A 21,278-nucleotide genomic window follows, 5' to 3' on the forward strand; every position below is an offset into this window, starting at 1 on the left:
CACTACTTGCATTTTCCTCATCCCCTCTCTCATGCTCCTCCTTGGCTGCTGGCTGTCTCTGCACCGGAGGAAGTGAGAGTTTGTATAGAAATCCTATGATCCAAGTCTACAGCTGATGCCTTCAGGCTGCTCAGTAGCTTAGGCAAAATCCTTCCCTGAGCTGCAGGCTGGATGCTGCAGGCTTGCTTGCTCACCTTGCCAGTGGCAGAAACAAGGAAGCGGGTTTGGGGAGTATTCCTAAACAGATCCACCACACTTGAATCTGCTGAAGTGGAACTTCCTACTGCCAGGGTCAGAGTCAAAATAGTAGGCATTTCTGATGATCTTAGGTATGGCAAAGGAAATATATCCATCTAGCAGAACCAAACAAACCAAATTTCACCATCAAGAGGCAGCTGTACGTATTTCCCCACTTGAACTTTCTCAACACTTGACAGTGCTTGTTAGGGTTCAGTCAAAGGTGTCCTGAGCACATGGGGTGGTGAGGCACCGGCACACGTTGCCCAGAGAAGTAATGGATGCCCTGTCCCCGGAGACATTCAAGGTCAGGCTGGACAAGGCTCTGAGTAACCTGATGTAGCAGTAGGTGTCCCTGTTCACTGCAGGGGAATTGGACTGGATGGCCTTTAAAGGTCCCTTCTACCCCAAAGAGTTCTATGATTCCTCTCACACTGCTCCCTGAAGGGTTTTTCTCGGTCCTTTCTCCAGCTGGTTCTCACTCTGCTTCTTCTTCCTATCAAGTTCTCCTGTGCCTCTGTAAATCTCTTTAAGTCCTTTGAGCTTTGCAGTATCTAAATTCCGAGGTTAATACCTAATCTCTTTGTCTTCCTTGTAGTGAAAGTCTCCTCTTCCAAACGTCTTCCTTGCAAACCAACTGTGCAGGGCTGGTTTTCCTCCCTCTCACTGCACTGTCATCCAACTTCGTGACTACTTCAAAGGAAGCAAGTCTATGGGTGGATAAACTGTCACTGCACCTGACCCAGAAATCTTAAAATACTTTGCTACTCTAAATAGGACCCATGTACCCATTTGTTCAGGACAGCAGGAAAATGTGGATGTTTGAGTTAGATGGGAAAAAAAGAAAGAAAAAAAAAGAAAAAGAGATAAGACTCCTTAGAACACCTCTGGAAGGACAAAAAGAAGAAAAAAATAAATTAAAGACATTGAAAGACACTGCTCCTCTGTTTTGTATGAGGGCACAATTCACTCTACATGCAGATAAAAGACAACACAGCTTCCTACTTCCCATTGCTGTTCTGCACTGCCAGGTTAATTGTTGTCATTGTATTCCCCACAAGAGAAGCTTTGGCAGTGGTGCCAAATAAACCAGATTAGTGTTCAGGGGCATTTGCTGGAAGTGATGCCAAATCCATTCTTGATCCTAATTATATGAAATATGCTCCAATAATTTTCCACAAGGTGAATAAAAATAATGCCAGAACTGCCGCTTTCACTGAAGCTCAATTAGGAGGCATTCACTAATCCCAAGGCTTGTCATAGCCTCTTCTGTGCAATTATATTCCCCTTTTTAGAAATTGTTGTTTACCTAGAGAAGATGAGTATCCTAATTCCTGGCACCAAAATGAGAGTGATATCAGGAGAGAGAGAAAAACATAGATAAGACCTGGCCCGTATCCCAAAGTTAGGCAGGCTGACCTTTGGCTTCAGTTTCCACAGAAAAGCTATTGTTTCTTTGCAGTTCCAAGCTGTTAAAATACGAAATATGCACCTGAATACAACTCATTCCTGAATCTAAAAGAGGAAAGAAGAAGATACTTAGAAAATAAAGTCAGATTAAACCAATTATATATGCTTTGCTGGTTGTGGAACATTTCCCATAGTGTACAATACTATGTTCTGCAATGAATTTCTGATTTCGTAATGACTGATTTGCAGCAACTGACAAATGAAGAAATATGTTTCAATCATTCACAATGAGCAGTTGTAAATTTGGAGTTTTGTTTAAACTATTGAAACCTCATTGTAAGATTGAGGAGCAGCCTGCTACCATATAAGCATAATGAGATGTGCTTTGATTGCATATGAAAAAAATAATTCCTTTACAGCTGGAGCTGGAAGAGGATGGACAAACACATTTAGCAAAACACTGTAACAACAAATTATGTTGATGGTCTGTAGTTGGCATATGGAAGGTGTTATCTTGCAGGATGCTCAAAGCACAGAGCAGTTTTTTTTTTTCCTATCACAATAAAACTTAAGCTTTCTCAGTTTTAAGAATATGCAACTTGTCCCTTCTTTCTTAATGCCTTTTGCTTTTGAGGCAAGTCACACAAATAGCAATGTTAGTATTTGGGAAATGGGCCTGACTTCATTTACCCTCTTTCCCATTTTTGAAGTTTCTTCCACTTCCAGAACTGCTGGGGAGATCAGATTTATTGGTTGTCTGACATGTTGGCTAGCTCACAGCCTAATCTTCAGGATCATGTACTGCTCAGTATGTGATAGAGCGAAACCTGACTCTTAAAGAAACAACAAAATTGTTCCAGTGAGTTAGAAGGTTCATGTGAGAGCATTTGTATGCTCAGGGAGCTCTCTTCAGCTGCCAGGTGAGCAGCTCTAAACTTCAGCTGCTGGTCACACCATCTCCATAGCTCCATCCTCCCCAGTGGGAAAACAGTGTAGATTGATGAAGGAAAAAACAGATCCACTTCCTTCTCGTCTCTATGTATGTTGGGTTCTGGTGCACTTGCCCAACCCCACCACTCCAGCAGGGTTTGGGAAGCAGATGACACACAGTAAGTTGCGCCCATTCAAGCTGATGCACTTGTACAGGCTATTGTTTTTCCACTGACAAAAGTCCCAAGGAGATTTCTATCAGTTGTTGCTTATCAGGAGTAGAGAGAGAAAATGGTTGCTTCCCTGCTGTGAGACTGGTCCCTAAAATCCAGCATGAGACAGCCTTATAAATGCACTGCAGAGGTTTACAGCCGTGGCATCTCCTAATGTTAAAAGTGCCAAGGCTTTCTGGGCTGCTACTGTTGAGTGGTGTGCTGTGTGTTGTTCCACTGACCTCCTAATGCAAACCAGTACCCTATTTCCAGGAGCCAGAGATCTGCAGAGCTGCCAGCAAATAGGCAAAGATGAAGAGGTGATAATAGAGGGTTTAAAAAGTCTCCTGAGGGAAGCCTGAAGGAGATGCACAGAAAAGCACGAGCAGGTGGGAAAGGGGCTGGACTGGCTCTGTATCAAGGGGGGCAGCTCCTGCAGCAAATGTGCCTTGGACTGTCTGTTTGCCATTCTTGCCACGGATGGACTCGTAAGCAGAACAGCAACAGGCTGAGGAAAGCCATTTTTCAGCAAGGGTTGGGGCCTGGAGAGCATTTATGTTCAGTTAGTTTTTAATGAGCTGTTTTAGAACTACATAAAATCTAGCTGTGTCTCTGTGTTTCCTCAGATTTCTCACAAAATGATAACTGGAATGTGGGAGATGGAGGATATTTATAATCTACGGGCTGAGCCTGAGGAATCAATACTGGCTCTTGAGGGAAATATGCGTTTCAGGGAGGAAGCTGAGAGAGTGACAACTGGGGAGAGGTTGTGAGATCCATGGGCTGTACCTCACTTCTGTTCAGGGGTTCGTGATATTCACTGTTGCAACTCCTGATTACATTGCTATTTGTGATCCCAGCCCATGGTTTAGCTATATGGATAAAGGGCATCAGCATACAGAAAAAGGCCGGTGGTGGAAAACAGGTCTACGGCAATCCAGTCTTGAAGATAGGTCCATGGCAACCTAGCAGCAAGCCTCCACCAGGGCTGCATACACTGAGAAATGCTCACCATGGGTTAAATCTTACATCCCATCAATATTCTGCTTATTGAGTTAGTGGTAGGAAAGCTGTTCCTGGTATCAGAAATAATCCATGCATAAAAAGCAGTATCAATATGCAGCACGATGATATTAGTGGAGCTGGCCAAGCAGCGTTGTTGTGTGCCTCTGCAATCTGCATGATGCAACTTGCCCACATTAAACTCCCTGCAGGCTATGCTAGAATCGGGGCGAGAAAATGTATGCAGGCATGAGGTGAAGCAGTTGCAGTAAGCATGTCTTCCACTGGAGCAAACACAGCTAATTAATAGGGCTGTAAAATGACCTGGGACAAGCTGGCTGCCGTCTCTTCCCATTGCCAGGAATGAATACTTTCTAGTTGTTGAGATGAAGTGTGTATGTCAATTAATTATCTGTTTGTTTTTTGTTTTTTTTCCAGCTAATTGTAACTGTGACATACCTATCCCTAAAGAAATTATTGCACAATACAACCAGAACTCAAACTGGATGTGTCACTGCTGAGAGCATACCTGACTGCATTTGCAATTTCTACTAACCAAGTGTCCCACGCTTCTTCAGGTAATGAACAAAAGGGGTAATTTGAGATAAACATCTGTTCCCAGACTTCACTGATTGGCATTCAGCTTTGTTCTTATTTTGTCAAGTTTGCTTAGTGTGATGCTGATGGTTTTGTTAGCCAGTGACCTCAGTGAAGCTTGAAGCAACCTGGATGTTTGCATGGACTGTGCATTTTCATTGTGATGGGAACTAATGGAGGCTATCTTCACAGAGACTTCTGTGGTCACTGGTTGTGATTAACACACTCCTAATGAGCAGCTCTTGCAGTCCCATTAGAGAAATTGCCTGCCAAGTGTAAGCCTCTTTCCAGATTGCTATCACCGTATTCATTTTCCCATCCAGAAAACAGCACTCTGTTTCTCTCTTCAACAGATGAAGCCTTAGATTGGGTCTTCTATCATATAAATGCATCACAATTCATTTTGGTGAGGACACTTCCTCCCTGAAACATTTTGAGCTGCAAATGCACTCCATGGGCCAAAAATCACACTCTCCTATTGTGCTACATCCTGGAAATGTGTGGTGCTAGAATTCAGCTTTCTATTTACCTGGATGCCCATCTAGAGGGTGGGAGCAAATAACTAATAGTCCAACATTCCTTGCAGGACACCTGCTGGAAATAACATTTGCCTTCACACTCCTTTGTAATAAACAGCAGAAATTGTTGAAAGAATATTAAAGCCTGAAGCACTCTTGGTTTGGTTGTTACTGTTTCAAACTATTTTTGAACCTCTGCTAACCTTGGAAGACTTCTCAGAGGAACAATTGATTAAATTAGAATATCTAATTCACATGAAATATTGGGAAAGAAGAGGAAGGGTTATATTAGCTGTTTCATTAGCGCTCATTCCTAGGGTCTGTATCCCAGCCTGCAGCAGAAATGTCAAGAGGAGCAGCTGCTGCAGCACACAAGCCAGCAGAATACTTCCATTTCTGAGCAAGGCAAGGGGGGGATGGAGAAAGCTGAGCAAATTGCATAAGGCACAAGTATTGCAAAGCAGCAGGGAAGGGTTATATGTCAGCAGAGATTGAGCTGAGTCCTTTATCTGTCCATTTCCAGAGATTTAGCACTGTTTTATTTAGGAAATTTGGAGACCTTTAATAGTGCCAATGGGCCATTTGTTTGGGGTTTAGAGTGGTCCCAGAAGCATGTGCTGCCCACCTCGGCCCCATTTAATGCACGTCATTGGCTCAACATTTTCTTGAGTGAGAATTGCAACTGCTCTCTTTTTACTGGGTGACAAACAAGCAAACTTCTCACCCTACTATGCTGCTCAGTGCTACCAAATGACTCCTGCCAGCACAAAAGTAAAGCAAACTAACAGCAAAGAGCAAGGACAGCAGTCTTCTGTGTGGCATTTCTTAGCTCTGGTCTCACAGCCTTTCCCTCGCTAGGTGAGCCATCAGCAGTGTTATTAGGATTTATTCTTCTGTCATATATTTCTGTGGCTGCATGAAGACAGAATCCAGATCTTCCTGGGAACTGTTTCGCCTTGTATTTCTTCAAATATTGCTTAACAGTAACACATTGTACTCATAAAGTATGTGAAAGGGCTGGGTTGTTGCTATGCCTTGTTAGTCAATGTCAGCATGTTGGACCGGTGTCTCACTGTAAAGCTGTCATGGTAAAATGCCAAGTTTTGGAAAAAAAAATACTAAGAAAAAAAACTGGCACTTAAAAAAGTATGCAAAATACATAGCAAATTGTTGTGTGTGCTCACTGTCAGTACATACTTTATTCCATTCCATGGTCCTTCCTCCAGACTTGTAGCATTCACTAATAAAACACCTCAACAGTGAAAAAAGCAAGTTAGTATATGGCTTTGGGTGTTTCACACATGACTGAGCTGCTGCTTTTTGACCAAGCCCAGTCATGGGTGACATCTTCTTAAGGCCAGCTTAAGAGGTGACCACCTGTAGCTCCCTGCTATTCCCCACATCTCTATCCAGCCTCATCAGCTTGCTGGGCAGGTTGTCTGAGTATTTCCTACCCCCTTAAGGCCATTCAGTGTAGCTAGTCCCTTTTTGAGAAAAGAGCTTGGCAAACTTTTGCCCACGCAGCGTGGACTCAAGGAGAGAGGCTGCAGCAGAGCTGGGGCTGCTGATTCTAGTTCGTGGTGACTTGCTCAAAATCAGATGATCTCGCTCATAATTTTTAATTTCCTATTAGCTCTTCGAGTACTGTCTAGGTATACTGACCCCTATCCATTCTGTCCTTTTGGAGCTGCCGGGACAACATTACCCGTTCTATCGTGCAAGAGCAACATCTAGTAGAAACTCTTCAATTTAAAGAATGAATTTGCTTGGACTAGGAATTTCTTATCACGATTCAGACTTGCTGTGCCATATCCAACATTGCAGCAAGTCTTCATTGCAGCATGTTACTATTGCTCTGTGTAAAGTCCTAGTGATTCATCATTGGGTGAATATAGAAATGCTTTTATTTTTTATCTAAATAGGGGATAGTTGTGATATATTGTCTCTGACCAATAAATGAATTGCTTTCCGTTCAGTACGAATACAGAAGTGGGAGGGACAGCTGGGTCCTTCAACTGTGGTTCCACACAGTTTCTGGCAATCAAGTGGCAGACATTTATGGGCCAGGAAGGTCTATAGGGCATTCATTTTCCCTGTCCATTATCTGTCTTTTGTACAGATTAAATTGTTTGTTACTGTAACATGACCACCTAAATAGATATGAAGGCTTGGAGATGACAATCAGTTAGCCTGACTTTTTCATAATGCTTGTCCTAGTGTTTGTTCCTGCGGTGGAGGAAATTAATCTATCCTATTAGTACTGTCTAAGAAAGCTAGAGTTCAGATCAGTCCATTTGCAGTCCTTATTAAATAAGGACCCCTGCTGGTGTTTATTAGATAAATGAAGGACCATAGTGAAGTTCCTTGTTACTTAAATGAAACACCATGTTTAGCAAAGCTGTTAAATCACAGCTGAAGGCAGACATCTTGATGAATAAATCAGCATTCATGAATAAATAATTGACAAGAGTGCTAAAATCGGATTCTTGTCTTCATACTTTCTCTGTCCTTGGCCAAAAATTGAGACAGCATGTGTCAGCTGCAATGGTGGCCCTTCTGGCAGAGCCACCTAAGGTCAGGTTTCCAAAGGTGTAGATGGGATTCTAGTAGGACCAACAGAGGCATCTCGGTCTGTGAGGGGCTCCAACGCCTTTGTTTCAATGGTTCTGGTGAGTTAGGGAGCTGGAATGAGCTGTACATTTTCCACAGGACATCCAAGAGCATGAATCAGCACCGCTGTGGGACACATTTGCACTTTGATCTAATAGTTAAAGGCTCAGCATCCCATTACCACTGCCAGGCGGCCACCTTCCCCTGTAATCCTGCTGGTTATTCACACCAGTGGAGCTTCACCAGCCAGCCACTTCCCCAGACAATTATTTCCCACTTTGCATTATGAACCCCAAGTGGATTATGAGTCTGGCAACAAGTAAATGAAAAGTTTTAAGGAGGACGCTTGTTGAGGACTCTTTGTGGCTTAGGGAGCGTGGTGTCTGTGTCCTGGCTGAGAGAGGGGAGGAATGGCTTCCAGTTCTAACTTCTCACAGAGCTGACTCTGGGTTTTTGCCTCCTGCCTAAGAGCTGCTATCCAGAATGCTATCTTATTTTGCTAAATATTTAAAATACCTGTGGTTACAGGGAAGTGCCAATTCTGAAATCTTCCACTTTAATAATACAAGTGGTTTTCAGATGCTGAGGATAAAGATGCAGCTGCTCCAAGAGCCCTGAGTGCTGGTATTCCTAAGAACTGCAGCCAGGCCCTTACAATGCACTTGTGTCTCAAAGCCACAGCAAAGGGCTGGAGCCAGTGCCACCCGGGAATCAAAGGCTGCCATTCGTGTCTGTGCAGAGCAGGCAGGCAGAGCCTTGGCAGTGCCCACTGTATCAAAACAGGGCTCAGATGGGACTAAAGTGATGCCAAGCTCTTGTTACTGTTGCTGGGTTTTCCTCCCACTAACTTCACGAAGGGCTTTCGTACACATCAGCACTGTTTGCTGCATGTGAAAGACCGGCACAACATGCAAACATTGCACAGAGACAGCTATTTGCTAAGGAACAGTAGGATTCCCCATTTTAATTCCCACTTTTTCTGTGCTGAAAACAGTGGTATTTCACACTTATCAGAGTGCTGGTGGCAGTGAGAAGGCTATTAGCTTGCTATAGAGAAGGAGCATGCAGAAATTTGGGAATCGTTTCTTTTGTGCATGTTGACACAAATACAGGAGAACTTCAGGGGGAGCACTGTGAAAGGAGCAAGTGCACAGCATCAGCATCATGAAGAAGAGCTGAAGCTGCATGCAGTTTGTAAAGAAATTTCTAAAAAGGCAGCATGAGGGTGAGACAGGGAGCTAGGAATTGGGATGTTGAACTGCCTGGCAAAGCTGGCCATGACCATGCTCTCCTCCAGTCTTCTTTTCATAACTGTTGCAGCAGAACTTCCTGACAGCTTCTGACTGCCCTAACAAGTCATGTCAAGTGGCTCTGTTTCATTTTGGGTGGAAAGCACCTCTCTGGGATAGAACCTGTTATTTGGTAGCTACAGCATGTATCTAGGGCATGCATATTTGTACTTTTTTAGAAGAGGAAATTATGCCTGGGATTCCCGTGTTGCGGAGGAGCTTCTTGCTGTACAACTATTGGGGTGGGTAACAGAGTAAAAGTAGTTCATTTTACCTAACTCCAGCAATAGAAAAGCTGCATCCAACCACATTAGCAGCATCAACACATGGGCAGTGGATCACTTCTGACCTTGCTCTCCCATCAGAGAAGTGCCTAAATACTGGGGCTGGGGCATCTGCGTAGGAATTTTGGTGGTGTAGATGCTGTGTGGTGAGCCCATGGGCCAACACGTTAATGTCTTCTTTTATACATAATCTCAGCCATGGATTTGCTTTAGATGGCACTAAAATACATGATCACGAGAGACCACTGGAAGACATTTGACTTTACGTGGCTCTGTTTCTGAGTGATGCTAAAGCCAGCTTCAGGAGTGCCAGAGCCTGTTACTTTAGAGATCTATGCCAGTGGTGCAAGGCTCATTGGGATTTATATAGACCTTCTTCAACCTTGAGAAGCAAGGTTTACTGAAGACATCTTGTGGAGTCTGTGCTATCTACGGATGCTCCGTTTAGCTTTCAAAGGGTTTCCAGTTCACTTTTTCTCTTGGGCATCTCAGCAGGAAACGCTGTTCTTTTGAAGTTACGTATTAGACTTCTTACCACCTACTTCAGTTGTTCCAAGATTTTAAAATCGTGATGTATATTTTTCCTTCCTCTATTTATTATCCTGCTGGGTTTTTTTGTTTTTTTTTTCACACCGCCTTGGTGGTACCTGCATCTCTTCCCTACAGATCAGATGTTGTAGACTCCTCCATGCCAAATTTCAAAGGTGTGAAGAACTTTAACAAAGCTGAAGAAGCCCAACACTAAAGATACATTCACATTTTTGCTGTCGTACTGAAAAATGTGGGTATGTTGCAGTGGAGTCCCAGAGGAAGACTGTGCTCGTCCAAGAATTTTTGCAGGAAATTCTATTGTTCTCTGCAAACTTAGAAAGGGAGAAAAACCTCACTCATTAATGTGCATACCACCCTGACTCCTTAGTGACTGTTAAGGGCAGATAACAAAGCTACAGGCTGGTGTTTGTTTAATGTGAAGGTAGGCTAAAGTGGGATTGGGGTTGGCCTTAATCAGATATTCAGGGACTGAAGAGCTCAAGGAGCACCGGGTGTTGTGCACAGCAGGTAACACATTTTGCTGAAGCAATCTCTCTGTCCCAAGTAGTTTCTGGAGCACACATCCACAGCTGATCACTCAATCTGCTATAGGAAGCCTATTGCCACTTTGGTTTTTGCTTGAAATGTTTAAAAAATGTTTTTGATTTTTTTTTTAATACATATTCTAACATTTTAGCATTTTCTAGTCAAAACTGTGCTTTTCTAAAACATTTCTAAGGCTTTTTTTCCAAGATTTCCATTGACTGCAGTAGGCTTTGGCACAGGCTATAACTGTACAAAACCTAGGACTATAAATATAGATTCCCAAGGACTTGACTGGAGGGAGTGACAGATGTATAGCTTGACTCTGAGAATCTGCCAGGGCAACGTTTTCCAGAAGCAAAAATGAGAATCATCTGTGTTAAATTTATCCACGCTTGGACTTCTTTGGTACGTGCAGGAAGAAATCGCAAGGGAGCGGATGACTTTTAATCTGCAAGTAGTGTAAAGTTTGCATGCTGCCTTTGCAGTGATACTGTTTATTAAATTCCTTGGGTAAATTTTACCTCTGCTGTACAGTATATAAAACATTTTCACAAGGTAGATCAATAGCATATGGTGAGTAGTTCACTCAGTGCCTGCACAAAGCATTGCCGTATGCTCTTATGACACAGTTTGAGCTCAGGTCCATATGGCCACTCTTGTTTCTGACAGTATGTGCTCCCGGAGGACCTGATCCAACCCCCTGGAATGGAAGGAGAAGCCCCTTCAATGGCTTTGGAATCAGGCTTGAATGTATTGATCTTCCACTGACACTGAGCAACCCACCAGAAACCTTGTTGCTCTCAGGATATGGGACTTTTTTGTCTACTCTGGCTAGTGGTTTGATAGCAGGGCTGTCTTCTTCCTCCATTCCTGGTGACCTTTGGTACTGGAAGTGCAGTTTGGATGTAAGCAGAGTGTTCTGCTTGGCCCTGCCACAGCAGGTACGGAAACACGAGTTTGGAGGGAAATCCTGATTAAGATCTTCAAAGCATTTCCTTTCTTCAACTCAGTCCTTCACAATGCAAATGCCGCAAGCCAAAAAACATGATTTAATGTTTAAATCATTAGTGGAGGTGTTGGGCACAGAAAGGAATTTCTCATTTTTGATGAATGAGGGAGTATGCTCTGTGTTGGTCTCACTGGCTCGTTCCCTTTCTCTCAGCACCCACTCGCTTCCAGGATAGATCACAGGGGCAGCAGGAACTTGGCTTGGCCCAGCACTGGTGCTCTGCTGTTGGGGTTGGGCAGAAGTGAGCACGGAGGTCTTGTGTCCATGTTTCATGGCAATAAGCATGGAGGCCTTGTGTCCGTTTCACTGCAGTGAACACCGAGGCCTTGTGGTGTTGTTTCACAGCAGTGAGCACTGAGGCCTTGTTCTCTGCCACCACTCCTTCCATTGCCTTCTGGTTGATGGGAGGAGGCTCTGGACGGACAGTCCCACAGGGCTTTGAAGATGAAAAGGCCTGGTGCTGGCTGACTAAACCATAGGGGCTGACACATCTTTGCAAAAACTTCCTGCCAAGCAAGGTAAAGCAAATACCTGTTCAAAGAACCCAAGCTGAATTCTCTCCTCCCCAACCCCAGATCAACTCCATCCTCCCACAGACTGCAAACAGCACTGGGGCCATTGGGAGCAGGAAGGTCATCCCTTGGGGGCTGCTGCCATATGGCTCGTATCAGAGCATCCCTCAAGCAGCTGGGCCTGCCATTGCTGAAGCTGGAGACAGAGCAAAGTGGGACAAGGATGCCTTGTTGGGTCATGCTGGGCAGGCTTCAGGGCAGGAGGGAATATCCGCTGTGCTCCTGAGGCTCTTAGGTATGCTAATGGAAGGAAACAGAGACATAGACAGAGAAAGGACCCTTGGTGCCAAGTACTGCGTTAATACTGCCTTTGAGCTATTGTGTATACCAATGTTATTATATCAGTGATGGCTGGTCCTGAAAGGCCTCACAGCTGAGAAAAGCTTAAGAGTGCTAGAGATTGGTTTGCCAAAGTAAGGAAGGGTGCCCTAGCAGAAAAGTGCATGGTGAAGCACTGGGGCTTTGCTGGACATGGTTGTACAGTGCTTGCTCCATTCCTTGTGTGGAGAGAGAAGCTGCTGTTCCACTGCCTGCTCCCTTCTGCTGAGGGCCAGCCTGGCTTGCTGGAGCTCTGTTTGAGAAGATGGAGCCTCCTAGGAATAGCAAGTTCCTTCCTCCCCTACTCAAATCTGCATCCCACAAAAGATGTCCTCTGTGATGATGCACAGACATCTGCTATCGAAACTCCAGGTTCATGTTTTTCAAATATAAATGATGAAGAGTATGGTGCAGAGGGAGGAAGGGGGAGTAACAGAGCTGCAGCTTCACCCCCCACAATGCTGCATGTTCTTCTGGATCCTATGACTCAATCATAGGCATCCCACTGGTGACTGGACTGCCACAGCCATGAATGCCCCTCCTGGGGACTATGAAGTTTCTGGTCACAGTGGTGAAAAGATGGGCTTAGAGAAAATGCTACAGTTCTCAACAAAATCACTCTGGCCTTTTTTAACCACTGCTGATGTGGTGAGTGAAGAAATTGTTTCACTGGAGAAATGAGAGTTCTAAAGAGGGTTAAGGAGGGTTGTCTGAAGAACAAGAGAAGAGGTCTTCCAGATCTGCAGGGTACAAAGAGTGGGACAAAACAGGGTTGTGGTTGAGGCTTGAGTGCTGCGCCATGGGATTTCGGCTGCTTGGAGAAATATGTGAGGGATAAATGCAAGATCATTTTTCACCCAGCACATCACCTTGTTTAAATTTCTGCGAGGAGAGCAAGTATATTATGGTATTGTTATCCTATGCAGAAAGTTGCTCATTTTTAATTATAGTTCATGAGAAATGCGGACTCTTGCAATGTGTCATCTGCTCAGATATATAAATCTTAGGGAAAAAATAATAGTGCCATTAAATACTGTTCTTATAGAGTGCCAGAACAAAGCTCATGTGCCCATCTCCTCACAGCCAGCAGGAAAATAAATGCAAAGGACTAAACATAGAAATGTATCCTACAAATATGTATAGCAGCTAACCATGAGCCAAGGGAACTGCTCTGTGTAAATCCCTCCTCCTGTGTTGGTGTGTAAACAGATTTCCCGCACCCCAAGGCTGACATTCAGGAATAAGGGCACATCCCGTATTTCCTGATTTGCTTCCTCCTTTTTCAGAAATCAGAAAAACACAACTTAGGAATGAACATGGGAGCCAAAACATCAGTGCAGTGTGGGGGACCTTCCTGCCCACCATGGGTGTTGTCCTCAGTCCCTTGCTGCTGACTGCTGACAGCTGCAGAAAATTAAGCCTTGCCATGGCCCTTTGTCCTGCAGGCAGCAATTTTCTGCTTCCTTGTGGGAAATAATCCTCTTTTAATTTAATTATTCATTTTTCAATTATTTAATGCACCATTTTGGGATAGCAGCAATGCTTTGGGTTAGTTTCCAATTGATGGCCACCCCAGACAGCAGAGCATTGGGATCCAGTTCCAGGGGAAAAGGATTGCTTGCTGCCTTGGAGCTGCTGCTTTCCTTAGGGCTCCTACGGCTCCCTTCCTGCTGCACCATGGGGACATTCCCATGTGCTCTGCCTGTGATTCTCTAGTTCTTCATTTTTCATTCGGACTGATTTTCCACTCCAAGATGCATCTGTGCTCAGTCCTGAAAGACATTGGCTCTGATTCGAGGAGCAGGAGTATGATTTCAACAATCCTAAAAGATTATTGCATCACATAAAAAAAAGGTGTTTGCACAATATTGATACAAAGAAGCTTAAAAGAGAAAAGGCCATTTCTGCTGCCACTGGCACCATTTTTTATAGAAGTATGGGGGCTGCTCCAAGAGTAATGCCTCCTATTTTATTATGTTGGCCCATGATGTCAGAGGTGGTTGATGGTGGTGTGGAATGGAGTTGAACCTTCCTGCCAACATTCCATTGCATGTTGTTGCCATGTGACAGATGGCAACAGAGGAGCAATCTGACAGAATGGCATCTGACATGGAAGTGCATCTGAAGCAAAGGGCTGGAATAGATTTTCTTCCATGTGGAAAACATGGCACCCACTGACATTCACTGATGCTTGCTGAATGTTTATGGAGACCAACCAGTGGATGTCAGCACAGTGAGGCAGTGGGTTGTGCATTTCAGAAGTGGTGACAGTGGCAGTGGGCCACCTCCACTGGTGCAGATTTTGATGAATATATCGCATCCAGGCTATTCATTGTTGGTGAAAATGCATAGCTAATGGCAGTGACTGTGTTGTAAAAACAGTATTTTGTAGTGAAGCATTTGCTCTTTTAAATATAAATAGTGTTGCTGTGCTTTTTGTATCTGTTTTAGTTTCCGTGGAAATAAATAGGAGGCATTACTTTCAGAGCAACCTATATATCTCCATTAGTTTCTCTGTAGCTAATTTGTTTTATGCCTGCCTAAGTGCGAGCAGAGTCAGGCCTTCCTCCTGCAGCATACAGAGTGAAAAACATTTCTATTTTTAAAGCAGAAAGCATTTCTTACTCGTATTTATCATGTGTCACTTTGTGGGCAGAGCTGGTACAAATGGCACATAAAAGCTAAATTGGCTATTTATGGCACTGCTCATGACCCTAATACGTGCCATCATGACAGCAGCCGGGCATTGCCTGGGCAGCAGAACTAATGAAGCCTGGATTCCTGTGCATAGATAAGAGCTAATCTCATTCACCTCTTCCATGCTAAAGCCGCTAAATGGGTTCTTCTTTATGAACGCCTGGCTTTGTACTGCTTCTGGATGCTTAATATCTCTAAGCTCTCTAGACCGCTGTAAAATTTGGACAAAGGATCCAAACCATATTATAGGAATAGCAAGACAAGAAAAAGGGAGATACCCAACCTCCATTTTGGCACTTCAGTGGATGAGGAAGAGGGCTGTGCAGGATGTGGTTTGGGCTGGCAGCGAGGGCTGCCAAGTTGCAGCATTGCTTCTGAAGGTGAGGACATTGTGAGGATGGGCAGCACAGAGTGGGTGCGTGGCCGTCCCTTGGCTCTTGAGGTGGCAGCCCTCTCTTTCCCCTGGGAAGACAAGGTCATGCATCTTCCCCTCTGTGTTGTTAATAAATTCATTGGTAAGGTGTCTCGTGGAGACTTTTTGTCCCCTATCACAGGAAGAAGTTTCCCTGCGGCTTGGAAATTTATTCACTGTAAAATTGAACAGGAGAATAAGATTTCCTGAGAGAGCCTGCAGCTGTAATAAAGGATTATTGCCAATTTCTTAGGCTGTGTGCACCGCACTTGGCAGGCAGGTAGCAGCCGTGTGCTCACTGCTCCGTGGCTGGGGCACATGGCCACTGCCAGATATGGGCACTGGGGGCAGATGCTCACTTGCCGGTCACGATTTACCTGAGGTCCTGCAAGGCTTTCCAGTAGGATGTGAACTTCAGGCCAACACTGTTTTTCAGATTTCCAATGGAGCTGACGGCCAAGCAGCTCAGCTCCCCATCTGTAGGGGCAAAGGCTCTTTTTCCTACCTCACAGGGGGTTTTGACAGCAATAGCACTGAAGAATGCAGCACACTCCAAGTGCTGTGGGAACCGTCTAAGTATCACAGGCAGAGACAAATGTAAAATGCTATAATTTAAAGGTTCTTGTCTTTCAGTTGCTAATGGCTTAATTAAACAATAACATTTAGCAGATGTGCTTTTTCTCCTCCAATAATTCACTCCATCTGTGTCAATGTAAGTAGGCCCAGATTAGTGCATCACAGTGTAGATATGAATGTCTTCTTTCAGGTTTTGTGTATTAATATACATTTGCATATATATTGTTTCATCTTGAGATGAACACATCCATGGAAGGAGGTATGCACACTGTGGAGTTTAAAGATCTCTTAGTATCATAGAATCACAGGGTAATAGAATATTCTAAGCTGGAAGGGACCCACAAGGATCACTAAATCCAATCCTGGCTCCTCACAGCACCACCCAAAACCCAAACCCAATGTCTGAGAGCACTGTCCAAACGCTCCCTGAACACTGGCCCATGTCCATGCTCACTCCAACTCAGGTCCATGCTCACAGCTGTCCATGCTCACTCCAACTCAGGTCCATGCTCACAGCCCTTGGCAGGCTGCTCCATGCCCACCGTCCTCTGGCACAGACCCTGTCCCTAACTCCCAACCTGACTCCCCTGACACAGCTCTGTTCTCTTGCGTCTGTCACACAGAGCAGAGCTCAGCGCTGCCCCTCTGCTCCCTCTGTGAGGAGCTGCAGCCGTCATGAGGCCTCCCCTCAGCTCCTCTGCTCTGGGCTGAGCAAACACAGAGACCTCAGCCGCTCTTCACACACCTTGCCCTCCAGATCATTCTTCATTCTTGTAGCCCTCCTCAGATCCTTGCCCTTCAGACCCTTCCCCATCTTTGAGTGCCCTCCTTTGAGTGCTCTTTCATAGTTTTATGTCATTCCCATATTGTAGTGCTCAAGCCTGCACTCAGAGTGAGGCCACACCAGTGCAGTGTAGAGCAGCAAGAGCGAAAAAGCACAAATACAGCATGGATACAGCCACCCTGCCAAGCCCACTGCTGGGCACGGCCCTGGTACCCTGTGTCACCATGCAGCAGCCAGGATTGTGGGTGGTTGGGTAGCATGAAGTGTTCCGACTGCTCCCGACTGGTCCTATGAGCTGGGCAGACCCTGCACTGGGTGATGCATGGGCAGAAACACTTGTAGGGCTGGATCCTTCTTTCTCGACAGTATTCTTCTTAAAGCCTCAGCTAGGAAATCTTATGAACTGACTGGGTTGCTTGACTTTCCCCTAATTTAATTTAGATTCATTTAATTTTAATCAGTCTCTTTTCTCAGCATCCTATTAACCTCCCAATGAACTCTTCCTGTAAGGGGATTGGGGAAGGAGGCAGGCTGCATCTGTTACAGCATTAGCCTCCTCCTTAGGTTGCAAAGCATTAGGCAGCAGAAAAGCATTGACAGGCATGACACACGGTCAGAGGGATGCCGAGTGGTGTCCCAACCCCATTCTTGCTGGGAACAAGAGCAAAACTGATCCAGCATCTCACTTGGTGACCCCCGCTCTCAGTTCACCCTGCCTCTGGCTCTCTGCCCTGAGGCTGCAAGCACTGGGTGGAGAGAGTGGCACCTGCATGGGCCTGCCCTGGGGGACGTATATGACATGGGGAGGCAGCCATCCCAAGGCAGTAACAGCCTGCACACAGCTGGTCGGGGCCATTTCATGTCTTTCATATGTACCAGGATAGATAAGAAGGTAATTTAGCTATTAAAGTCTTGGGGAATGTGTGACTGCAGTACTTCAGTGGTTTGTGTGTATTCCATTTCTCATCCTGTGAAATGAGGAAGGTGGCTCCCTGGGCTCTGCAGTGTCACTGAAGTTACGGTGACAGCCACTGAAGTTCTGTGTTGCAGCCCTTGCCTCATTCCCACTGGGATTATTCCCTGTGGCTGTGTCCGAATCTCATCTGGTAAGGACTGACACGTTTGCAGCTGACGGTATTTCCAAGACTATTTTGTCTCTTTAAAAATAGCTAGCTAATGAATGTGTCCTATTAAAAGAACAGATATTTCTGAAAACCAGTGGTCTCTGCCAGCGGTCTATGGAAAAATTGTGTGCCATTTGGCTTGGCTAAATTTGCATCCAGCCTTTCCAAGATTTCTGTCCTGCACAGGCAGCTGATGCATTCACCACAAGGGCTGTTACCCAGACATGATCATGAGGAGAAGGGCTTTGCATTATCACAAACAGGGTGGAAAGACCTCCACAGAACAGTCTTTCCATTAGAATGCAATCTGAATTTGGCTGCAGAGCTGCTGCGCTGTCCCTTTGTTCATCTGTTTCTGGACTCAAATGCTCAGCAGGACCATGGACTCAGGATGTGCTCTGGGATGCAGATAGCCCCTATGTGGGCTCTGCAGGGCTTGCTGCAGGTCTACTTTGCCGGCACCAGCACTGACCCAGGAGCAGCTGCTCACACTACAGGGCCAACCTTAATCTGGAAAGCAAAGTCTTCCCCTGCTTACTAAGGACAGCTGGCCTTGATTCTGTTAATACCCCACTGGGACAGATGGGCTGTGCCGCCCCCGCCACAGGCAGCCCACATGCATAGAGAGACCCCAATGGCACCTGGGGCTTTTAGGATCAGTTAAGTGATCTACTTTGGCAGACTACCACTGCGTCAGTCCCTTGAAAATGAAGATTTGCCGTGGTCAGTGCATAGGATAGAAATTGCCTTTGGTAGCCAGAACTGATTGCATTATTTTGTTGTTCTCTTGCCCTACTTCTCTTCCTTACCTTTCAGTCCAATTTCACTTTCTTTCTCCCCATTGTCATTCAGTTTGCCACGAGTGTTTCCCCCATCACCGCCTGCCCACCACGTATCTGGGCATCAACCATGCCCCTTTCATCAGGCTGAGCACCCCTTGGTTAACCCTGGATGTCATGTCTGAGGGGACTGAGCACCTCAAAGCTCATCCCTGACCTCAAGACTGGCTGCCTTTCAGCCCTGCCAGACTGGGCGAGAAGCAAACAGAAATCACTTCTGTGCTGGATGCAGAGCAGTGTTGGACTTGGCCCGGAAGGATGCCCTGGTATCACCAGCCCATGGCCTGCTGCTGCTTGCCACTCCAGTTCTTCATGGCTAACAACCCTTGGGCATGGCTGTTGCCTGTCCTGTCAGGCCAGAAAAGAGTGTCAAGCAGGCATCTCCCAGGGGCTTAATTAAACTGTAAGCAAATGACTAATCTACTATGAAGCAAAACACCCTCTTCCTCACCCTGGCAGATCTCAAGAGGAGACCTTCCATCCCCTCAACTATGCATGTAGCATGACCATGTAACGTGGGTTATTTCACTCCAAGTATTCCCTCACTCTACAGTGGTCAGTGGAATGAGAGCAGTGCTCCTGCTGCCAGCAGTGGTATCTGTATGGGGACCCTGGGCTGGGGACAACAGGATGGACACCCCACATCCAGCACTGACATGGAGATGGAAAGGGCAAGGATCTTAAGGACAAAATTATTGGGGAACACCACCTCATTTCTAAAGTTCCTACACGTCTTAACACACAGCCTTGCTTTCCAAAGGCTTATACCTAGCCCAAATTTGTGAAGATTTTCACAGGAACAGCAGAAGGCAGACCCCAAAGGCCTCTTGCACCTGCCAAATTTCACACTCTGCTCCAAACCACAGAAAAACAGAGCCTGGAAAAAGGTCACTGCTATTTTTATCCTTACTTCATAAGGAAACAGCCTTGCAGAGTACTGCCTCGCACTCTCTCTGCATTCCCCCCTTCTATGCTTGCATTGTTGTCCAGCCTTTGCCAAACTTGTCAGAGGAGTAGACGGCGCAAAGATATTGGGTTCTGACAAGCTTCAGCAATGCCTTCCCTCTGTAACCACAGCCCTCAGGACATATCCTTGCCATGTGTGTGCACTTTGCAGTCTGCAGGAAGAGGGTCCATGGCTCCTTGGTGGGGAGTTGTAGCTGTCAAAAGAGCTCCCACATCAATGCCCTCAGTGTGGCACTGCAAGTAGTGTGCAAGAGAGATCTGTTTGGTGACAGTGCTGCCCAAAGCATGGTCTGATATTTGAGTGAGCTTGCATTTGGCAAAGACTCCTTCAAAATCTCTTGAACCTGTGGATTTTGCTAAGATACTAGCCAAGCAAGCAATGTTTAAACAGAGATGCCTGGTATCTGAGGAACAGAATTTAATTGCATTCCTAGCATAAATATGGGATAATTGCTTTCTCTCTTTAATAAACATACCATGTTTATGTGGCATATAATGACCTGAGAAGACACAAACTGTGGCACACAAGCAGGAGGCTATTAAGCCAATGATATACTTGCCACACTGCAATGACAGAAGGACGTGTCTGTAAGTGAGTCTCCACACACCCTGAATTAGCAGCCCCGTGGTACTGGGGACCAGGGGGTGAGCAACCATCTCCTTCATCCCTGGAGGCAACTGGGGTGTGGGAATCCATGAAAAGGCAACACCTGCACACCTATCTCCTAACTCAAAATTGTGATTAAAGGGAGTTCTGAAGCTCTAGTAAGTCCTTAGAATATCAGCAGGCAGAAAAGCAAGCTCTAGGAGAAGGAGTTGGGCACAGAGCAAGAGTGTGCCATCCCCTGTGTGCTGCTGAATGGGGCAGAGGCTCTGCCAGCAGCTCCTAGGGTATTAAATTGCTGTAAGGATCCTGCTTTGTTGTCTCCTGGCCCTCAGGTGTATGGCTTTGTGCTCAGTTTTGTGAGAGTGAGTGCTCGAGTGCTTCTTGCTCACATGCGGTTGCCAGGCAGTAGTGCTCCACAATGTCCTCTTTTTGTCACTGATCCACCAGCCACCTCTGTGCCACCCACAGGCATCGCCGGCGGTAAGACCAGGCTTTCTTCTGAGAAGTCAAGAGCAATGTTAGCTGGGATGAGACAAAATAAATGTTCCCTGAAGTCTGTGTGCAATACACACAAGAGAAGATGATTTCTGCTCATGATAAATTCAAAGATGTAGACATTGAGCAGTGTGTAGTTGCTTAATTTCATTTAACATTGACACGTTGATTTCATGCCGTTCTGCTTTCTAAGACACTGTCATGTGATACCAAGTGAAACACTTTCTATTTCTTCCAGCAAAATTCATCATGTCATCAAAGGCATCCATTTAGTTTGAGAAAGTACATTTATTTATAGCAGTGTGGGTTGCCATCGTTTTTAGTGACCTCTGTCAGGTCCCCAAGCACCGTGCCAGCTGCTGCACTGTTTGGCCTGTATCTTGTTGCACTTTATTAGTCTGAATCTCAGCCCTGTCCTGCATCAGAGCCCCAGAGCAGACATGTAGACATGCGGCTGTCACAGCAGCTTATATGGAAATTACCAGGAAGATTTTCATACTCGGAGTTTCCTCATTTTATTCCAGTCCTAATCCAAAAGTAAATAACAAATTTTGAAGCGCCCTCTGGAATTAAAAATCAATTGTAAAAGCGTATTTTGATTTAATTGAAAGGTTTCAATGAAACAGCAGATCTGTGATGTTTTAATAAGCTCAGAACGCCTTTTTTTCCTGTTTGCTTAAACAAAGAAAAGAGTAATTTTATCAAAATCAATA

The 21,278-nt window shown here is 45.3% G+C and overlaps 1 protein-coding gene across 6 annotated transcripts in view; it reads left to right on the top strand.

The window, feature by feature from the left end:
* Positions 1-21,278, top strand: part of POMGNT2 (protein O-linked mannose N-acetylglucosaminyltransferase 2 (beta 1,4-)) — an 86,990-nt gene that overhangs the window by 12,357 nt on the left and 53,355 nt on the right. For 5 of the 6 annotated variants that reach the window (XR_008209575.1, XR_008209572.1, XR_008209573.1 and 2 more), the window contains exon 2: positions 4,230-4,369. The gene's annotated coding sequence lies outside the window, so the exon portion shown is untranslated. Of the gene's footprint in view, positions 1-4,229; positions 4,370-4,580; positions 7,529-21,278 lie in introns of those variants that run through there. The other variant, XR_008209576.1, reaches the window with a different exon arrangement.

This window comes from Tympanuchus pallidicinctus, unplaced genomic scaffold (assembly GCF_026119805.1).
Source record: "Tympanuchus pallidicinctus isolate F22 unplaced genomic scaffold, pur_lepc_1.0 scaffold3, whole genome shotgun sequence".
NCBI classification, from domain to species: Eukaryota; Metazoa; Chordata; class Aves; order Galliformes; family Phasianidae; genus Tympanuchus; species Tympanuchus pallidicinctus.